This window comes from Phyllobates terribilis, unplaced genomic scaffold, assembly GCF_046119375.1.
Source record: "Phyllobates terribilis strain yellow unplaced genomic scaffold, ASM4611937v1 Scaffold_92__1_contigs__length_6168646, whole genome shotgun sequence".
NCBI classification, from domain to species: Eukaryota; Metazoa; Chordata; class Amphibia; order Anura; family Dendrobatidae; genus Phyllobates; species Phyllobates terribilis.
In genome coordinates this window covers 2069638-2093129 of record NW_027362852.1, presented here as the reverse complement: position 1 = coordinate 2093129, position 23492 = coordinate 2069638, and positions in this window count along the sequence as shown.

The window sequence follows — 23492 nt, the reverse complement described above, 5'->3', positions numbered from 1 at the left end:
ATGGGCTGTCAGGCTCCCGCCCCCCGTCGTGTCATGGGCTGTCAGGCTCCCGCACCCCCTCGTGTCGTGGGCTGTCAGGCTCCCGCACCCCCTCGTGTCGTGGGCTGTCAGGCTCCCGCACCCCATCTTGTCGTGGGCTGCCAGGCTCCCGCACCCCATCTTGTCGTGGGCTGCCAGGCTCCCGCACCCCCTCTTGTCGTGGGCTGTCAGGCTCCCGCACCCCCTCATGTCGTCGGCTGTCAGGCTCCCGCACTCTCCCCTTGTCGTCTGTGGAGAAGATTAATACATATTTTCATTTTTCAGGTTTTCTCTTATAAAACAAGATCTCTGAGCTTCTGTCTTTGACCGAAAAAATGGCCTCTGACAAGTCGCTGCTGTCTGCAGAAATGAACGCAAACATGGAGGAAGCGCTGTATGAACAGATGCTGATGAAGGTACGAAGATGAATTGGAGAGGCCAGCAATCACCGGGTGAATGTCTCCTCCGTCAGCCGCCGGGGGCGCGGCAGTCTCCAACATTTACCTAATGTGTATTGTTGGCTTTAGACCCCTCACAGTTGTACTATTTTGGTGCAGGAAAAATCAGTTTGCAGAACCATCCTGTTCATGTTACTCACTGATTCTCACTTGTTGCCTCATTTCAGGCCAAACAGGAGATGGAGAGCAGAATACCGAACTTACCAGAAAGCAGAGAGATCCGACCCCAGCCGGGTGAGATGGGCGTCCTCTGATTATTATCCAGATTACTTTGTGCATATTATGTGACAGATACCACAGTGGGGCAGTGGGGTCTTATTGACTGTAACGGTCACATGATGCAACCAACGTGGGGGGTCACATAATTTCTTATGCAGTTGATTACATGTAAATGCTGCTTGGCTTTTGCCGATTTTATTGTGTTTTTGTTCACTTTTTGTTTTTATTTCTGTGTTAGGTTTCTGCATTAAAACTCGCACATCCAAAAATACCAAAATCTTTATTAACATCTGCAAGTCGAACCAGATCCCAGCAGCCCCGGACCTGACGGAGCAGGAGTTAGTCAGCATCCTGGAATCTGATGATCCCTCCGGCTATCGAGTCCCCATGAGCCTTGGAGAGCCCCACGTTGAAGTTGATAATAGTACGTTTTTTTTTAATACAGCGCTTCTCTTTTTAAAGGGATAGTCCAGAGATATCCTTAAAGGGGTTAAAATAGCAAGTATTACAACTTACTAATCCTCAATGGTCAAAGGTGCCATCTCCACAGGTTCTGGTAGGTCCACTTACAGTCTGCGGAATAAAGTTTGACATCTTGTTGTTGACTTTTGAACTTTTTTGGTTTAGATTTGGGACTTAGAGGGATTGTCCACTACTTGGATTCTCCTTTAAGAACTTATACCACTTATTCATAGCAGCCCTACTAAGGTCAATGGATTGAGTCGGCACCGCAAAGTATCTAAGTCCTGGTGCACTTTGTCCTACAGGTAGAGGCGGCTGCTCGGCGTACGACATAGTGATTAATGGCACCTTCTTTGAGAAAATTACGGTAACTGCAATTGCTTATTCCGACATACGAGCTGTCTGCTCTCCTTTGTGTCAGCTCCTTACTTTGTATTTTTTTTATTAGAATAATGAGCTTTTCAGGGAATTTTTTATCACCGTGGCCATGGAGGGACTAGAGAACAAGTACGAAATGGAGCTGTCAAGAGGTAACGACCGCATCACTGATCTTTTCCTTGATTTTTCCATCGACCACACAAGGACTTGTTCTTTCGTGGAGCAAGTTTACCATATAATATATTGAACATTTTTATGTACCAACCTGTTGTATGGCACCGTATCAAATGCCTTTGAAAAGTCCAGATAGACAACATCCACTAAGTTTCCCTGGTCCAACCTGAACTTACCTCCCCATAGAATCTTTTCAGATTAGTTTGCAGGACAGATCCCTCATAATCATATGTTTAGGTTATTCTTATTGAGGTGCTCCAGGTTAGTATCTCTTAGAAAACCCTCAAAGTTGTTGCCCACAGTACAAGTTAAACTTACCGACCTATAAATTCCAGGCTCAGATGTTATCCCCTTCTTGAATATTGGTACCACATTTGCTATGTGGGTGTAACCCTGGTGGATATGGACCCACTGCCCCACGGGAGGGTTGTGACTAGGTGTCTACTGGGTCTCCACTAGAACCTCTGGTGGTGAGGATAGACTGGGCCTCCGGTAGACACCAGGTACCACTTCAGTGCAGTTCCCGGGACTGCAGCAGCATTCCGGAGGTACCAGGGTACCAGACTCAGGAGAGCGAAGACAAGGACTAGGTCAGACAGTCCGAGATCAGGGCAGGAAGCACAGGTTCAGGATAGAGAAAAATGGCAAGGGGGACAGGGGTTTTTGATACCAGAAAACTCCTTTAACGCTTGCAACCTCTGTTGCTTGACTGCTACTCAAACAGTCAAATCAGTCAGTAAGAATTTAGGGAACTTCCATGGCGATATTTTGCATCAGTATTTGTTAGCAGACGCCAGGAGTGGATCCAAAACAGAAGAGGTGAAAGTGTTTCAGTTACTATTTTTCACTGTGTTTGTTCCCCTCTGGTTTTCAGCTTACAAATACTGATGTAAATTAGTGCCCAAAATACTCACTGTGTGAATGAGACGAGGAAGCTGCTTGTAGTACTGTAATAGAAGTCCTTATTCTGAGGATGAGTTCTGTAATTCTTGTCTTCTCTGCTCCATCAAACTCCCCAGAGCAGGGGCAACCCCTGGAGCAAAACTTCTGGCGGCAGATGTCCAGACGTATGACTCAGTGATGTGTGATGGACCCCGACTCCCAAACAAAATGAATCAGACACATACAAAATAAATACACAAATCATTGCAATTAGGTGTCAAACGTTCTCAACTTTATTTAAATTTACATGACACCGAAAATGGCACAACCCTCGACTCACGAAGAGTCACCCTCCAGCTCTCAGGAGAGGAAAACCCCCTGTGGAGGAAACCTCTAGGGAACCATGGCTGGAGGGCTGCCCTTCCCTTGGGCTTAGAGAGTTAGTGCCGATATATGACGGAGTTTTAGAATTTCTACATATTTACAGAGAACGACATAACAAATATAGACTATTAATGTGATAAACTGGATGTGGGAGAGATCTGGCTGCGATATCTGTCACCACATTTATTGCTGGAACGAATTTAGTTGATCTGATTTCCCAGGTGGATCTACCACTTCTCCCTTACAGATCCAGCTCCGTCTCTCAAGATGTTGGGTACTTGGTTACAGGGGTTGCTCATTATGGATAACCCCTAATAGGATGAGTATCCCCTCCCCCTCCCAATTTATCACCCATTAAAGTCAAGGATCCATCTATGAACTCCCAAAGAAGAGCAGCTCTTTGTACATAGTAACAGAAGGGGATCCTGTTTTGGGGACCCCCCCTCTGTTACCTTCCCTTCCCCCCGGGGTGTCTAAGAAGACAACCCCTTTCCCTGCTAGAACCTCCAAATTACACCAACATTGGCACATTACGTGGGGTGGTCAAGCTCAAGGTCCTCAGGCGCATCATCAGTAATGGCGCTGATCATGGCAGCGCGGCATTCTTTTATGGAATCTTCTTTATGACACTTGTTTATGCCCTCACAATAGTTGTCATGGTTACTACAAGGGCTATTACTGATGCAGGGTCCAAGTATTAACCCTTTCATCATTGGTAATTCACTTTCATTATGGAGGCAAATAACTGCACTTGTTACCAAGCAGGAGTCTTATCATTACGGCTTCCCTTAGGCACCATAAGAAATAAAGATTATAGAACATACGTACAAGTGTTTCAGGAGTGTTTTGCACTTTTTAGATCCATAGATTGGGCTTATAACTAGCACTTTACAAAGCGGAAAATTAAGAGGAAATTACTTGTAAAATAATATTATAGGGAATTGCATTTCAAGCATTTTCCTAATGTGCATTCTGCATACTTGCATAGTTACATAGGTTGAAAAAGTTTTAACTTTAATGTCCTTGGTCTATCTCCAAAGTTATACATTTTCTATTACTAGATTATTTATAACCCACAATGTCATGTTTTGTTAAAAAAGTATCCAGCCCTTCTATAAATGCTGTTATGCTATCTGCCATTACTATATCTTGTGGTTGGCATTCCACAGTCTGACTGCTCTAACTGTAAAGAATCCTTTCCTATTAAGTTGCCAGAATCGCTTCTCCTCCGCTTGTTATGAATGTTCCTGGTGCTTTGTAAGGTCCTGGAAAGTGATAAGTCATGTGCCAGTACTATGCATTGACCACATATGTATTTATACATATAAATGTATATTTATGAAGGAGATGATAATTACCCTTCATAGAGGTGTTATGATCATTCATAAATTGCTTTCATAGGTTTGATCTCCAGGATTAGGAGAGATTTGGGGTGTAAACGTAATAAACAATGAGTAAAACATCAAAGCAAACGAAAAAGGGTTTGTGACCCAAACTGGTAGGTGAGACCGGCTAGCCCCATATTATACAAGGTCACAACCAGGTTTCGCCTGAGGAGGGCAGCACTAATGAGTCCTCAGGAGCGCATAACCCTGAAATATGCAGCGATTCTACACTACCCATTATAAAAGGGTTTAATATGCTACTTACTACCATGTTTTAATTAAGATACAAGGCATACTTGTAAGGAGAGATGAAAAAGGTGATGGGGGACAACATATAAATATACTGAGGAACTCTATACACTAGTGGCCAAAATTGAGGCAACACCGCCAAGATTTATGAATTTTTAGCATTTTGCCAATACAAATACAAATTTCATGAATGTTTTTGATTTCACAGTAAAGTTTTTAAGTAGAAATAAAATCTCATATAGAAACACAATATTAGCAGGAAATTTGTTCATTTGTCAACAAATTGGACACTATTGTCACTCAGATGACTGTGGGAGAAAAGCCATTGATTTGTCCTGTTTTCATATCTAACACTAAATGTTAATACTCAGTTGGACAGCCCTCAGCCTTGATGACGGCCTGGCATCTACTTGGCATGCTATCTACCAGTTTGTGTAAATCAGATGGTGTGATGATATGAAGCCATGATTTGATGATGGCTGCAATGAGTTCCTGCTTGTGTGAAGCCCGCTGTTTTGACACCGCTCTTTTGAGCCGAGCCCAGAGATTCTCAATAGGATTGAGATCTGGGCTGTTTCCTGGCCAATTCAATAGCTGGACATTTTTGTCCTTGAACCAAGAGAGACATTTTTTAGCTGTATGGCATGGGGCTCCATCTTGCTGAAAAATAAACGGTGTCCCTTCACTAAATACATCACGTGCCGAAGGAATGAGTTTAGGCTGAAGGACTTCCTTGATGTACTTTTCAGCATTAACTGTTTCTTCAATTACCTGCAGCCGACCCCCTGCATCTCTGGACACGCAGCCCCCTACCATAACACTCAGAGGAGGCTTCATGGTGGGTATTGTACCCTCTGGCAACCAGTCCTCTCCAGGTCGTCGTCGAACGTAGCGGACACCGTCGCTGCCAAAGATGTATATGCGTGTCTCATCGCTCCATATAACATTTCTCCATTGTTCAATGGTCCATTTACAATGTTCTTTGGCCCCTGCAGACGTTTCTGACGCTGTGAGGTTTTCAAAAATGGCTTTTTACCTGGTATTCTGGCTCTTAACCCCGCGTTTACCAGTCGTCGTCGAACCGTCCGATCAGACACTGTCACTCCGGTGTTGACAAGCTCCTTGTTGATGTTAACAGCAGTTTATTTCCTGTTATTTAGGGCGATTCTAACAATTCTTCTATCAGTCTGAGGAGTTGTAGCCTTCTTCCTTTCTCTACCTGGTTTATTCTTTATCGAACCAGTCTCTTGAAACCGCTTACACACTTTGAGAATGGAAACATGTAATTGCTTACCTTCTGATGACAAACTGGCTTTAAAATATAAAAACCGCATTTTAATCGCACAATATCTGTCTTACAACCCACACCCAGGTCACTATAAACCAACATAGAATACATATGGCAGAAGAGGGCGTGTGTACAAGTAAGTAGGTCAGTGAAAACTTCCATTAAATATTGGTGATGGTGAAAAACTGAAGGTGTTGCCTCAATTTTGGCCACTAGTGTATAACACAAAATATAAACAAAAAAGAAAGGAAAGAACATTTCTGCACAAAAAACGTGTCGCTCGGCAGGAAAATCCCGTTGATGTTGCGTTTTTTGAGATTTTTTTTTCCCTTTCTTTAGAAACGCTGCAAAAATACTGAAAGAATAGACATGAAACTGCTTCAAATCTGCAAGGATTCACTTTTCCTGCTTTTCCTGGTACTATCAAGCATAGCGTTTTTGGGAACTTGGAGCTCTATATTACAAATATGTCCGTCCCTCCAGTTGAAAGAAATTAACATTTTCCTGGAGGGAAGTTTATATTTTACATTATGTCAGTTTTTGTCTATCGATGATAAAGTGCAGTTTGCAGCAATTTTTATTGTGACATATACCCAAATCATTCATGAAAATATTTCACATTCAACGCGCGTCGGGCGGGCCTGCGTCCTCTCACATGCCAGGGCTGAGTTTCAGTTCCAGTCCGACCCTGTTAATCATCTATGGTTTCCCTTCAGAGTGGAAAATGCTGAAAAATCGGAAGTTCCTGGGATCCATTTTTGAACAGAATATCAGAACCAAATCAAAACCGATGATTCATAATAGGGGTAAGTCCCAACTCTAAGGTACAAGTCTATGGCATACAGTCTGTAAAAGACGACAGAGTAGGGTGCTGTTGAGCATCGACGGCTTCTTCTCTGATGTTCCTCGCTCATCCATGCAGTACATAGTCGGCCATTCAATTGATTGGATATCTTATAATACCACATTTCCCCTAGGGACACAAAGTATGACGAGCGCCACTCCTCCTGGTGATAGGTTATACCCAACAGATGGGGCAGCGCCACTCCTCGTGGTGATGGGTTACACCCAACAGATGGGGGAGCTCCACTCCTCTTGGTGATGGGTTATACCCAACAGATGGGGGAGCGCCACTCCTTGAGGTGATAGGTTATACCCAACAGATGGGGGAGCGCCACTCCTCGTGGTGATGGGTTATACCCAACAGATGGGGGAGCGCCACTTCTCGTGGTGATGGGCTGCACCCAACAGATGGGGAGCTCCACTCCTCGTGGTGATGGGTTACACCCAACAGATGGGGGAGCTTCACTCCTTGAGGTGATGGGTTATACCCAACAGATGGGGGAGCGCCACTCCTCGTGGTGATGGGTTATACCCAACAGATGGGGGAGTGCCACTCCTCGTGGTGATGGGTTATACCCAACAGATGGGGGAGCCCCACTCCTCGTGGTGATGGGTTAATCCCAACAGATGGGGGAAGTTGCAGAATGGCTTGTTATGGTGCAAGAACAATGTGGACATTGTTTTTTTTTGTTTTTGTTTTAACTATTATGCCTTCATGTTCTTTATTTTTTTCCTACAGACCCTCCCAGCTAACTCCAAGCAAGTCCCTAATCTCAGAAGTTGAAAGGTTTGGGTTTCTTTGAGATTTAATGCATGCATTTACTTTTTTTAGAATCCCATTTTACAAAAGATATAGGATATCCAACTTCTTGGACTCCAAGAATAAGGGGGCTGCAGCCTGGAAGTAACCCCGCTGCCCTTTTTAAAGAATATGCTGGTGTGGGTCAGCTACCCGGATTTTCACTGTGCAGGAGAACTGCAGCTAAGCCCATTCACTTTGCTGGATCTATGCTGTCGTTCCGCTGCACAGTGGAGGCCATGATGCCGATGTGCAGGGAATGACTGTGAAAGGGGCTGTTCCTCATTACCAGCATCAGTGCCCCTTTATTATATTAGAGATCGACCCCAACAGATCATAAATTGATGGTGTACCCTTGCAGTATACTGCTGCCTTCCTTTTTTTATCAGTTCACCCGTGAAACCAGATTACATGATTGTGGCGGAACCTCCTGTAGGACACCCAAGTTTTCTGGTGGCTGAAATCTCTTTACCTAAAATGGTGAGACCCTTAGATGTGGTTTAGGATTGTGACCTTTTTGTATTTCATGTGATTTCCAATAGTCTTCCCTTATTAAAAGTCTGTGCCAACCTCGTGCTACCGGTCCTCCTCTGCCAACTTTTATCATCACAGCTTTGATGTGTCCACAGTAGCCAATCGCTGGCAGCTGTGACACATTTGCTGGATGATGATGATATAATTTTTTTTTCATACCATGGTGGGTTGTTTGCAAGCTGTTGGAATGGGAAAGAAGATCTCTGTAAACGACTCTGTCAGCAGAGAACGACTGTTCAAACCAAGCACAGACGCCCAGTGCTTCACGGCGGGACCAGTCATTTATATAAGCCTTCCGCCCTGCTTGTTTCCCCTCCATCTCCACCATCACCTCTTCTTTGACAGTTCTGGCTTCATAGATCCAGAGAGGAGATAGAGGGAAAACAAGCTGGTGGGAAGATGTATATATTATTATTATTATTTAATTATATAGTGCCATTGATTCCATGGTGCTGGTGCATATAAATGATGTTATAATGATGATATAAATGATGAAAGAGGCTTGTTGCAATAGTGTAGAACACGCCGCTCTTTATTTTTTCTATATTAATGCGACATTTGGAGGAATCGCACAGAAAATGCTTTAAATGTATTTATTTTTTAATTTGGTTTTTCTCATGTCCATGATTCACATTGCGTTAAATGAGGCATAATGAAGATTAAGAATGTTTCAGCTAATGTAGCCTTCATCAGACAGGATAATGTAGCTTGAGGGGACCCACTTGGTTAAATATAGGGGTCAGTTCTGGTCTTCCCAAAAAGCAGATTAAGTAGTCAGCACACGGGAATCTGGTGATTACGGGGTTTGCTTTTGGGGACCCCAGATTTCTTCATATAACCGAGTGGGCCTTCTGCCTAATGAAGGCTACATTATGTGAAATTCTGGTACCATTCATTATGCCTCACTTAAAGGGGTTGCCTCGCACTTTAATATTGATGACCTATCCTAAGGATATTCCATTAGTATTAAAGTGGTGGACAACCCCTTTTAATGCAGTGTGAATCCTAAAAAATATTTTTCAGCATTTTCTGTGAGCAGTTCCTCCACGTGTCAGATTTAATGTATGAGACGTGTGGAGCTACACAGTAACTTCTAGTTGGCCACGTATCAAGATAAAAGTTTAGATTTTTGTGCACTTGTTGGTTACAACTTTCTTTCCCGTACAGAAGCATTCAGCGACATAAGCGTTGTTACCACGCTGGTCTTCTCTTTACAGTCTTCTGCTAGATCTCTTGTGTTGGACTTGGGTGAAGACAGAATAGTCGGACGTCCCGATTTGTATCATCTAGACGTCTTCATTCCTTACAATATCATCCAAGAACAAAGTGGAGCTCAGTTCAACAAGGACAGTAAGGTGAGACAATTAAGCAAAGCTGGACATGTCTTATAGCCCATTCTGAAATCTCCTTCTTAAAGAGGTTCTCTGAGAAAATGTATAAAATAAAATTTTAAAAAATGTATACATTTATTTAGCAAAAATAAATTGTTTTAATTAGGGGATAATTCTATGTGAATACTTTTATGCCCAAAAATGGCAAAAGTATTCTTGGAGTGATACCTTTATTGGCTAACCAGAAAAAAAAATATATGCAAGCTTTCAGAGCACAGAGGCTCCTTCTTCAGGCAATATTACAAATGAATTCTTAACATTTGTAATCCTGCCTGAAGAAGGAGCCTCTGTGCTCTGTAAGTTTGCATATATATTTTTTTTTTTTCTGGTTAGCCAATAAAGGTATCACTCCGAGAATACTTTTGCCATTTTTCGGCATAAAATTATTTCCATCAAATTTTCTGGCTAACACGGTACCACAATATAAATTTGTACTGTACATCACAATTAGGGGATAATAATTGCGTATAGACATAATGGCCAACGATGTCAGCAGCCATCCATCCTAGATGGAAGGTAAACTGATTGAGACGGACATCTCTGACCTACCTGTCGGAATCAAGAACGTGCATCTGTCATTGATTGACTGACTGATCACGTCCATCAGTCAACATGTTGTAAACCTGTCATGATGAGTGAGCAGATAGGATGCTGCCCCTCACCCTGACAGGAACTTATCTATCACAACATATAGTTGCCCAGAGACATCTGAATGCATCGGCTTTCCTTTATGCCATTCATCAAACATGTCGTATATTTTGTGTATAGCGAGTCACAAGCCTCACACTGCTCTGCGTCTTATCATTTGGTTCTATGAGCTGCAGTAAAACGTGATGTATATTCCAGGTGCTGACTATCACAATGCCGGTGCAGCCAGCATAGCGGTGGGCTCAGAAGATCGGCTTTGGAAAGCGTTCCTCTTATATAGATCCAGTGGATCCTACTTACATTCGCTGCTGTTTACATTGTATGGTTACAATTCTATTTACACTTCAATATGACTCCAGAATAAATTTTTGTCTTTCTTATACTTGCCGTATATTTTTCCCAAGGAAGGGGTTTAGGTATTGTGCTTTTTTTTTTTTTATTTCTACTGTAATATTTCATAATATCTGTGAATAAGTCTTGAAAATAATTTGCATTGAAAAGGTTGAGATCCTCTGAATCTACAGGGATTTTTAGGAATTAAAAATCTACAGCAGTGAATCTGCAGCAGAATTTAAATTTTGCACCATGTCTGGATTTAGTAGCAGCTGCCCCTTTAAATGGAATATGTCAACAGGCTTTTGCTATCCTATTTGAGAGCAACATAATCCGAGGCCCTGATTCCAACTATGTATCACTTACTGGGCTGCTTAGTGTTATTTTGATAAAATTGCAGGTTTTTTTTTCTCATGCAGATCTCTGAATGCTGAGCTCTGTATAATAACCCCACCCACACCACTGATTGGCCGCTTTCTGTGTACACTGTATTTAAACTGCCAATCAGTGGTGGGGGGCGTGGTTGGACTACCTATCTGCAGGTTTACTAGTCCTCTAGTGATAATCTTCTGCTAATAAAAGACCTGTAAGGGGTCTTTGTCTCTACATCATGCTGCTCTCAACAACAACCAATATATAGTACATCCGATAAGGGGTCAATGTGTCAAAAGACCTTTATTATAATAATTTGGGTACATGGCGGCAAAGAAAAGAGCACACACACATATATATAGTAATACCATATAATAGTGAGGAGGTATAATGTAAATATTTGAATTGCAGAGACACCAGGGCTAAATAGTAGTAGCTCCAATTGTGCTAATGCATACTGATAGTATATCCTAGGTCACATAGTAAAAGGATATAATCCCAAATAATAAAAGCCAATATAGGCATTCCCAAGATAATGACCTTTTGGTATATACATATCAAGGGATGTATTATATCCAAGTAGGTTAATTCCTAAGTAACAATAATGTTGTATTGGATTCGTTCATACCTGGTATATATTGTCTGCACGTCTTGCAATAGCTCTGGGCTCGGTGGTCCTACTCCTAGTGTGGCGCTCACCCCATCATGCTGCTCTCAGAATAGCCAAGAAAAACCTGCTGACAGATTCCCTTTACAAATAGCTGAAATGGCTCCTAGATACCAGAGAAGGAAAACGTTATTAAAACGGTTTTGTTTCCTAAATAGAAAAGCAAATTAAACACCACTGGATAATGTGGTGTGTGAAACCGTCCATTGGATTGCTGTTTCGGGTGGGCTCAGGAGCAGAGCCCCCATCCTACACAGCTGACATCTTGCTGTAACAGCAGCGGCCAGAGCGAAGCGTCAATCACTGCTGTTTAACCATTTATATGCTGTCAATCACTGATGGCAAGTTAAATAGCGCAATCGCCGGTACGCTATACAATTTTACTAGAATTTTTTTTTTACTTTTCCATTTCCTTGAATTACTTGTTGTGATTTGCGGATCCATTGACTGGCCAAGTGGAAGGGCTGCAGCCGATCATTCATGTCCGTAGCAGATACACATTTACGTGTGTAAATAGGCCCTTATAGAAATCAATCAATAGAATGTATACCTGGATATCCAGGTTTATCCTTTGCATACATTTAAAGAGGTATAAGTCATGGCAGATTACTAGGATGTCATTCTTGGGGGTCTGACAGCCTAATTTAGAAAGAAGTGGATGCATTATTTTTTTCAATCTCCCAATTTAACAATTTGAGTACAGTTGGATCTATTGTTTTTTTATTTTTTGCACTATGGGTGGGTGGTTGGGAGCACAGCTGTGCAGGAAAAAAAAAGCTTACAGGTTCTCAATTCCTTCATTCTTGGAATCGGTGGCGGAACCACAGGTCGGACCATCGCCAATCAAGATATTATATCCCTTCACACTCATCATTGCTCCCAATTAACAATTTGAGTACGTGCATTTTTTTAGGGTATTTTTGCGCAATGGGTGGGAGCACAGCTGTGCAGGAAAAAAAGCTGATAGGTTCCCCATTCCTTCTTTCTCAGAATCAGTGGATGGAACATCGCCAATCACAATATTATATCCCTCACACTAATCGTTGCTCCCAATTATCAATTTGAGTACGGTTATACCTATTGTTTTTTTAGGGTTTTTTTTTGCACTGTGGGTGGTTGGGAGCACAGCTGTGCAGGAAAAAAAAAAGCTGATAGGTTCCCCATTCCTTCATTCTCAGGATCAGTGGTGGAACCAGAGGTTGGATCATCTCCAATCAAAATATTATATTATTCACACTAATCATTGCTCCTAGTTAACAATTTGAGTACGGTTGAACCCATTGTGTTTTTTTAGGGTTTTTGTTTTTTTTGCACTATGGGTGCAAGTTATAGTAATATGTGTCACCGTAAAAAAAAACAACTAATAGTGTCTCCTGATTGTTCAGACACAAATATATCTGTTGAAAATAGTCTGGTATACACCAGTAAATTATAACTGTGGTTTTGCTGTTCCACAGTAAAAAATCTCTATTATCCTGCTTTTGGCATTTTTTGCCGCAAAGAAAAACAGTAGTAGTGTCTCCTGATTGTTCAGACACAAATATATCTGTTGAAAATAGTCTGGTGTAGGCCCGAGAAATACAAGTGTGGTTTTGCAGTTCCACGGGTCAAATCTCTGTATTATCCTGCTTTTTTGCATTTTTTGCTGTAAAGAAAAACAGTGCTGTCTCCTGATTGTTCAGACACAAATATATCTATTTAAAATTTTCTGGTATACCCCAGTAAACAATAACTGTGGTTTTGCCATTCCACGGTAAAAAATCTCTATTATTCACCTTTTGGTATTTTTTCCGTAAAGAAAAACAGTAATAGTTTCTCCCTGATTGTTCAGATTGTTTAAAAGAGTCGGGTGTAGGCCAGAGAAATAGAACTGTGGTTTTCCTCTTCCACGGTTCTAATCTACTTTATTACCCTTTTTCCATTGATGGTGCGAGTGTAAGCTATTTTACTTACTTTACAATGGGCAAGGCGCGTGGCAAGGGACATGGAAGTGGACGTTCTGGTGATGGTGCATGCAGAGGACGGGGCCGTGGCCAAGGTGAAAATGTGCCACAACCAACAGCCATATCTTCTCACTCCCACTTCTTGACCGAATTACTAGGGAAGCACAGAACAACACCAGATCAGTGTGAACAGGTTATTAATTGGATAGCAGATAATACTTCCAGTTACCTGGGCACCACCACCTCCGGTCTGTCTTCCACACGGTCAACTCTTAGTAGCCATGAGTCTCGACCGCATACTCCTCCTCACCCTGATGCTCCTCCCTCCCATCATGCCGAGTGTCGTCAGATAGCAACTGATCCCACACTTGGACACTCTGAAGAGCTGTTCACTGGTCCATTTCCAGATTTGTGCCACTCGCCTGCTCCGCTTGAAGTGGTGGAAGAGGAGATCCCATGTAGAGATGCCCAAATATTTGAACAGCCACGGCCAGAGGAAGTCAACGCTGGCAATTTGTCACAAGAGGTTGACGATGACGAGACACAATTGCCAGGAAGTGAGGAGGAGGATCGTGGTGCGCAAGTGGAAGAGGAGGAGGTGTTGGATGATCTAGTAACTGACCCAATGTGGCAGGAGGACATGCAGAGCGAGGCCAGCAGCAGACAGGGTGAGGGAGGCAGAGTACCCCAACAGGCAGAAAAAAGCAGTGTGGTGGCCGCACACAGAAGGCCGGCAACAGTTCCCCGTAACACCAACACGAGGGACGTTGCCAGTACAACCTGTAGGTCTTCCAGAGTCTGGAATTTTTTTAAAGACTCTGCTGATATCCCCAAAAAGGCCATTTGTACCACCTGCCATGCCAGCATCAGCAGGGGTGACAAAACTACCAGCCTGACCACCACCAGCATGATCAGGCACATGGCAGCAAAGCACCCGACTTTGTGGGGCGAACCCCAGGGTCCATGACCAGTGTCAGCGGGTGTCACCTGTTGTGTGTGCATGGCAATCCCCTGTCCATACTGCATGCAAAGATGCCCCCTCCTCTCAGTCTTTATGGCAGTCTCTCAAGAGTGTGCAAAGCAGTCATCAAAGCAAAAGGTGGCTACTTTGAAGAACCTAGAATATAAGACATATTTTCAGTTGTTTCACACTTTTTTGTTAAGTATATAATTCCACATGTGTTAATTCATAGTTTTGATGCCTTCAGTGTGAATGTACAATTTTCATAGTCATGAAAATACAGAAAAATCTTTAAATGAGAAGGTGTGTCCAAACTTTTGGTCTGTACTGTATGTACCATCTTGACAAACTTTGAGGAGTCCACCAAGATGGTGAGTGGCGATGACGCCATCATTAGCGTCAGCATTCCACTTGTCTGTCTTTTGCAATGCTCTCTGCAGAGAATTAAAGAGGAGGCATTGCAGCCAGAGTATGATGAAATGGATCAAGAAGCCGTAGCGGTCGATTACACACAGCCCAGCCTCATCTCATCCCAACGTGCATTGGGGGACAATGAGGGAGATGAGGAGGAGGAAGAACAGGAGCTTGTATCATGCGCTGTAGACGGTAGTACCTGTACAACTGTCATACTGTCAGTTCAGCGTGGGTGGCCTGAGGACAGGGGGGGGGGGGAGGAGGAGGAGAGCATGGTCAGTCGTCATCTTGGTGAGGACACGGAAGTCTTGCCCGTTACCAGTCTGGCACGCATGGCTGACTTTATTTTACTCTCCATCAACCGTGACCCTCGCGTTGTCAAAATGTTGGGTGACAGTCATTACTGGTTGGTGACACTTTTAGACCCCCGCTACAAGGAGAACTTTCACTCTCTTATTCCTGAGGTGGAGAGGTCTACGAAAATGGGGCAGTACCAGAAGGCCCTTGCTGCAGAACTGTTAAAAAAAATTCCCATCTGAACACGCTAGCGGCAGAGGTCACAGTTCGTTGACCAACCAAGGCGTACAAGCGAGAGAGAGGCAACTCCAATCCAGCAGAGGCAGGGGAACACTGTCAACATTCTGGGACAGTTTTCTGAGACCTGCCCAGCTTACAGGCCCTGAGGCGCGGGGTACTCTCACAAGCAGTGGAAAGTTTCAAAAGATGGTGAGGGAGTACCTTGCCGACCGTACCAGCGTCCTCCGTGATTCCTCTGTGCCTTTTAATTATTGGGTATCCAAGCTGGACACTTGGAATGAAATCGCTCTGTACGCCTTGGAGGTCCTGGCCTGCCCTGCCGCTAGCGTGTTATCGGTGCGTGTTTTTAGTGCTGCTGGGGTAATTATAACTGATAAGCGCACTCGCCTGTCAACTGACAATGCTGACAAGCTGACCCTTATCAAAATGAACAGTAGCTGGATTGGGCCAGACTTCTCATCACCACCAAATGACAGCAGAGTAACATAAAGTCAAATCCACTGTGTTATTTCGGAAGGTGTATTCACATGCACCGCTTCACACCCACACATGGGTATACGCTTCCTCATTTCGGCTGTTTTATGTTCTTCTCCTTATCCTCAGCCTCCACCACCACTATACCACCAGGGTGACCGTGGTCCGTGTTGCCATTATTGAAAGTTCCTCCGTCCTTATTTTTGTCAGCTTTTGCTTGGAAGGCATAAGCAAAGACTGTGGGAGACCCACTCCCCAATAATGGGAATAATATTTTTAAAATGCTGTACTGTATGGCTCTTGTAAGGGGCATTAAAAGCGTCTTGTTAAGCTACTGCGACCTCCACCACTTTTCCGAGGAGCATTAAAACCGTCTTGTTAATCTACTGGGACTTCCACATCTCTCCCAAGGGGCATTCAAACCGTCTTGTTAAGCTACTGGGACCTCCACCACTTTTCTGAGGGGCATTAAAAGCGTCTTATTAAGCTACTGGTACGTCCACCACTTTTCCGAGGGGCATTAAAAACGTCTTGTTAAGCTAGTGGGACCTCCACCACTTTTCCGAGGGGCATTAAAACCCTCTTTTTAAGCTACTGGTACCTCCACGTCTCTTCCAAGGGGCATTCAAACCGTCTTGTTAAGCTACTGGGACCTCCACGTCTCTTCTGAGAGGCATTAAAAGCGTATTGTTAAGCTACTGGGACCTCCACCACTTTTCCGAGGGGCATTAAAACCGTCTTGTTAAGCTACTGGGACCTCCACCACTTTTCCGAGGGGCATTAAAACCGTCTTTTTAAGCTACTGGTACCTCCACGTCTCTTCCAAGGGGCATTCAAACCATCTTGTTAAGCTACTGGGACCTGCACCACTTTTCCCAGGGGCATTCAAACAGTCTTGTTAAGCTACTACGACCTCCACCACTTTTCCAAGGGGCATTAAAACCGTCTTGTTAAGCTACTGGGACCTCCACTTTTCCGAGGGGCATTAAAAGCATCTTGTTAAGCTACTGGGACCTCCACCACTTTTCCGAGGAGCATTAAAACCATCTTGTTAAGCTACTGTGACCTCCACGTCTCTTCCAAGGGGCATTCAAAGCGTCTTGTTAAGCTACTGGGACCTCCACCACTTTTCCGAGGGGCATTAAAAGCATCTTGTTAAGCTACTGGGACCTCCACCACTTTTCCGAGGAGCATTGAAACCATCTTGTTAAGCTACTGGGACCTCCACGTCTCTTCCAAGGGGCATTCTAACCGTCTTGTTAAGCTACTGTGACCTCCACGTCTCTTCCAAGGGGCATTCAAACCGTCTTGTTAAGCTACTGCGATCTCCACTTCTCTTCTGAGGGGCATTAAAAGCGACTTGTTAAGCTACTGTGACCTCCACCACTTTTCCGAGGGGCATTAAAACCGTCTTGTTAAGCTAGTGGGACGTCCACGTCTCTTCCAAGGGGCATTCAAACTGTCTTGTTAAGCTACTGGGACCTCCACGTCTCTACCAAGGGGCATTCAAACCGTCTTGTTAAGCTACTGCGACCTCCACCACTTTTTCAAGGGGCAGTAAAAGCGTCTTTTTAAGCTACTGGGACCTCCACCACTTTTCCAAGAAGCATTAAAACCGTCTTGTTAAGCTACTGGGACCTCCACTTCTCTTCCAAGGGGCATTCAAACCATCTTGTTAAGCTACTGGGACCTCCACGTCTCTTCTGAGAGGCATTAAAAGCATCTTGTTAAGCTACTGTGACCTCCACAACTTTTCCGAGGGGCATTAAAACTGTCTTGTTAAGCTACTGGGACCTCCACGTCTCTTCCAAGGGGCATTCAAACCGTCTTGTTAAGCTACTGGGACCTCCACGTCTCTTCCAAGGGGCATTCAAACCGTCTTGTTAAGCTACTTGGACCTCCACGTCTCTTCCGAGGGGCATTAAAAGCGTCTTGTTAAGCTACTGTGACCTCCACCACTTTTCCGAGGGGCATTAAAAGCATCTTGTTAAGCTACTGGGACCTCCACGTCTCTTCCAAGGGGCATTCAAACCGTCTTGTTAAGCTACTGGGACCTCCATGTCTCTTCCAAGGGGCATTCAAACCGTCTTGTTAAGCTACTGCGACCTCCACCACTTTTCCAAGGGGTATTAAAACCGTCTTGTTAAGCTACTGGGACCTCCACCACTTTTCTGAGGAGCATTAAAACCGTCTTGTTAAGCTACTGGGACCTCCACGTCTCTTCCAAGGGGCATTCAAACCATCTTGTTAAGCTACTGCGACCTCCACCACTTTTCCAAGGGGCATTAAAACCGTCTTGTTAAGCTACTGGGACCTCCACCACTTTTCTGAGGAGCATTAAAACCGTCTTGTTAAGCTACTAAGACCTCCACGTCTCTTCTGAGGGGCATTAATAGCGTTTTGTTAAGCTACTGTGACCTCCACCACTTTTCCAAGGGGCATTTAAACCGGCCAGTTAAGCTACTGGGACCTCCACGTCTCTTCCAAGGGGCATTCAAACAGTCTTGTTAAGCTACTGGGACCTCCACTACGTTTCTGAGGGGCATTAAAACCATCTTGTTAAGCTACTGGGACCTCCACCACTTTTCTGAGGAGCATTAAAACCGTCATGTTAAGCTGCTGGAACCTCCAGGTCTCTTCTGAGGGGCATTAATAGCGTCTTGTTAAGCTACTGTGACCTCCACGTCTCTTCCAAGGGGCATTCAAACCGTCTTGTTAAGCTGCTGGGACCTCCACGTCTCTTCTGAGGGGCATTAATAGCGTCTTGTTAAGCTACTGCGACCTCCACCACTTTTCCAAGGGGCATTAAAACCATCTTGTTAAGCTACTGGGATCTCCACGTTTCTTCTGAGGGGCATTAAAAGCGTCTTGTTAAGCTACTGTGACCTCCACCCCTTTTCCGAGGGGTATTAAAACCGTCTTGTTAAGCTACTGGGACCTCCACCACTTTTCCAAGGGGTATTAAAACCGTCTTGTTAAGCTACTGGGACCTCCACATCTCTTTTGAGGGGCATTAATAGCGTCTTGTTAAACCACTCTGAACTCCACAGCTCTTCCAAGGGGCATTGATATGTTGTTTTTAATTAACTCTAACCTCCACGACTCTTCGAACGGGCATTGCAGTTCCTCTTAATTTTTGGCAGCTTTTTCTTGGAAGGCATAAGCAAATACTATGGGAGACCCACTCCCCAATAATGGGAATAATGTTTGTAATATGCTGTACTGCATGGCTCTTGTAAGGGGCATTGCAAGCTCCTTCGTCCTAATTTTTGGCAGCTTTTGCTTGGAAGGCATAAGCAAAGACTATGGGAGACCCACTCCCCAATAATGGGAATAATGTTTGGAATATGCTGTACTGCATGGCTCTTGTAAGGGGTATTGCAAGTTCCTCCGTCCCAATTTTTAGCAGCTTTTGCTTGGAAGGCATAAGCAATGACTATGGGATACACACTCCCCAATAATGGGAATAATGTTTGTACTATGCTGTACTGTATGGCTCTTGGAAGGGGCATTAAAAGCCCCTCTTCCGAGGGGCATTCAAACCGTCTGGTTAAGCTACTGGGACCTCCACGTCTTTTCCGAGGGGCATTGAAACCATCTTGTTAAGCTACTGTGACCTCCATGTCTCTTCAAAGGGACATTAAAACAGTCTTCTTAAGCCACTCTGAACTCCACAGCTCTTCCTAGGGGCATTGAAATGTTGTTTTTAATTACCTCTAACCTTCACAACTCTTCCAACAGACATTGCATTTCCTCCTAATTTTAGTCAGCTTTTGCTTTTCAATGCAAAGGCGAATACTAAGGGAGACCCACTCCCCAATAGTGGGTAGAAGGTTTTAAGTACGCTGTAATCCACGTCTGTTTCAAGGGGCATTGCAGTTCCTCATAATTTTTGGAAAGCCTTCCATTCACTGTTTAGGCCAACAGTGTACAGGAGACCCAGTTGCTATAAATGGAAAAAAATGTTTAGTTAAGGCCCTCTGACCTCCATGTCATTTCCAAGGTACATTGGAGTGCCTCGAAATTTTTGGTAGGCATTGCACTCACTGTATGCCCTATAACTGTGTAGCCAAACCGCTCCTTTTGTTACAGAAACATATCCTACAAGACATATGTGGTTGACTGGCCTGATATTGATGTGAATGATCCCTGTTCCTCCTGCTCTTTCTCCTTTGCCACCACCTCATCCATCATTCATCACCTGAAGCTTTGTTTTAATGGGAGTCATAGAACTGGGATAGTAGCAGGAAAACATCCAGCAATCCTCAGAGGAGGTAGGATATGCGCCAAAACGCTGACCACCTCAGGCCTTGCCGCTACTACATACATGCGCTTGCATTCCAACAAAACAAAGCAGATGCTAACTTGTATCATCATCATGGTCCTCACCTTGGCACTCTCAACTCCCCTGATGGAGAAGCCAGGGCCCACCGGAGGAGTCTTGTTCTCTGGTGGGCTCGTCCAATGCTGCCCTAAAGCAGGCCAGGCTAAGAAAAGTGTGTGGGGGGATGTTCCAAGGAGAAATAGGGGCGGCTGGGGACCGTTTATGGACACCCGGCTGCCCCCAGGCGGCTGGCGACCGAATATGGACACCCGGCCGCCCCCTGGCGGTTGGGGACCGAGTGTGGACACCCCACCGCCGGGCGGCTGGGGACTGAGTATGGATACCAGGCCGCCAACGCTGCCATGACATGGTGGCCAGATTCCGCCTCCACATGCCTAAAAGGCCCAATTTCAAGTGCAAGCAAGCAGTATGGTATTGCAGCCTGGGGGTGGGTGGGTGGTTGGCTGCATATTTGCGCTTGCATTGCAAGGAATGGGGGAGGTACAATTGAACCCTGCCCTGGGACAAGAACTTGCACGGGGATAGTTGCAAGTCTGCATCTTCTGATGCGGCAAGGATGACTTCTGATGGGCACACTTTTAGGCAGTGACCGGGGAGTCAGAGATGCTTCCAGGGGTCTTCCCTATGCTGTCCCCATGTCTTTTCAGCACTGTATGCATGTGTCACACAGCACATGGCCAGATAAGGTTGTAAAATGTTAAAATGACATTTCCCGGTGAATGCATTTGTCACGGTTGAAGCAATACAAAAGTGCAAAAACACATTAAAAATGCTACTTGTGAACATAGCCCAAGGTGTGGAGGAGTATTTTTTTTTTTTGTTATTTATTTTACCTTATACACAAGTCTTTACCCTGGAAAGGAACTTCCTTAACATATTTCACAGGAAAGCAGTTTCAGTTTAGTTTTTGAACGTTTTATTGTGAGCCCTTAAAAGTGGCTTAATACCTCTGACCACGTTGTTGACAGAAGTGACCTGGGGGTCAGAAATGCTTCCTGGGGCGATCCCCATGCTGTCCCCATGTCATTTGAGCACTGTCACTATCGTTTTGGGCACTTGTTAGGCTTTTAAAAGACAGCCGGGGATGCCGCCGCGAAAATGCTCGGGTCTCCCATAGACTAACATTGGGCTCGTGGCTCAGGTCGAGCAACCGAGTATCATGGCGAGCTCGGCCCGAGCTTTGAGCACCCGAGCATTTTAGTGCTCGCTCTTCACTACTAAATACCCTTCATTATTTATTATTTTTGCACTTTGCGATTTACCCATTTACTTCTAGTTACTTGGGTATTTTGCTTGCCTTTGGTTTTTCTTTGTCTAGTGTCCTTGTGTGAGCATGCATTTACATTTTGCATGCACATCAATTTATGTTTCAGTTCAGACTTCTAGGTTTTTTCTTTGTAGTGTGCTTTAGTACATATAAGGGTGTGGCCGCCCTTTGTCTGAGCTGAAATGTTTATTCTGCCTCAGGTCTATGCTTCTACTAGGGGGTCAGTCTCTCTGTCCTTATCCATATGTACGTCACTTGACAAATGGTAAGGTTTTAATATTAGAGTTAGGACTGTCCCATAAGGGTTGCCGTGATGTGGCGGGATAGTTTTTGCATTATTTTTATCAAAATTATGTTAACTAAATACCCTTCATTATTTATTATTTTTGCACTTTGCGATTTACCCATTCACTTCCGGTTACTTGGGTATTTTGCTTGTCTTTGGTTTTTCTTTGTCTAGTGGCCTTGTGTGAACATGCATTAACATTTTGCACGCACATCAATTTATGTTTCAGTTCAGACTTCTAGGTTTTTTCTTTATATGCTATATATGCTGTATGTGCGGGAAGGGAGCTTGTCTGTACACTGCTTGCTATGTGTGGGGGAGGGAAGCTGTCGGACAAAGAGGGGTCCTGCAAACATCCAACTAATGGCCCCCCATATATATTACAGGAAGGTAGGTCAAACCCAAGGATTTTTGCTGGAGCAGCCGACCATGTGCTGTGTATGGGGCCATCTCCCCCACACATATAACCACATTCATGTATATGGGGGAGTCGGGATGTGTTGTGTGGACAAGCGTCCGGTCTAAAGCTAACTAGTGTATGGGCATCTGAGACTAAGGCAAGTTATCATCCAGAAAGTCTTTCTCCAGCCTGCTGAAAAAATGCCGGATAGAGAAAGGCTTTTATCACCTAAGCCAGATCTCACTGGAGGGGAAGCAAGAAGAAAAAAGGAGAAATGTAAAATAAGACACAAGTCCAGACAGTTGTCATCCAAAACTTTATCTGGTATCGACCAAGAAAATTACAATCAGTAAAAGTATAAACCACATTTAGGAAAAACACAGATGAGCTGCGGGACCATCGCTTCTTCTTCTGGGACTTTTTGGCGGACAGGTTGCTCTGCTGTCGGAGGCCTTTCTTGCTCTTGGACTTCTCCTTCATGTGGATTCTGAAGACTAGGAGGCTCCTGAGGGTCCATCTCTCCTGCCGGCAGCTCAGAATGAGTTGGAGATATGTTTCCTTCAGTCCAGGAAAGCAAGAGAGCAAAAAGATGAATGTGATGTAATAACAAGACAAACCTAAAAAAAAAACATGTATAAAAAATCATGTAACTGCAAACTGCACAAAAATGACCCCAATAACGTAAGTGCTGTAGTATTAAAGAACCTGCAAAACGAGTGGTGTGAAAAGACCTGGGACTTGTCAGGAATATGTAATGTTTTGTCTAAAATGACAAAAAAAAAGAAAAGATTCAAGGGATGAGCAGCATTTTATAACAGGTAAAAAATATACAAATTTGTGACAAGTGATCGGTATTAAGTATTGTGGATGATAACCAGACGTTTATTTCAAATGAAGAGTTTAATGAACGTCTTGTATTTGGCCAATTGGAACCTTCCCGGAAATGTCTGCACCGGTGATAAAATCTACTTACTAATAGAGTTCCCGACTGGACACAAAGAACTGCAGCTCATGGAGGAATGAAGCTTCTTTCCTTCTCAGCCAAGAACTTCTTATATCAGTCCCGTACGGCCTCTATCATGTGCTGATATCTAGCAGAAAGAGAAAAAATCAATTATAAACTAAATAAAATTTATTAAAGAAAAAAAAACCACCTGCGAACATGAAGCATTTGTAGCAAAGCACAGCCATTATTTACAGAGCACAATTGTTTTACTTTATTCTATATTAGTGGCCGCTCTGTGCAAAAACTTGTGGGAAATTACTGCAGCACTAATATTGTCCATCCAGAGAGCACCCAAGTATTCCCCAATTTCTGACTCCACCGCCCGATTGCCCCCACAAGCACAATGCTGCACCGCTGTCACCTGCCTGGTACAGG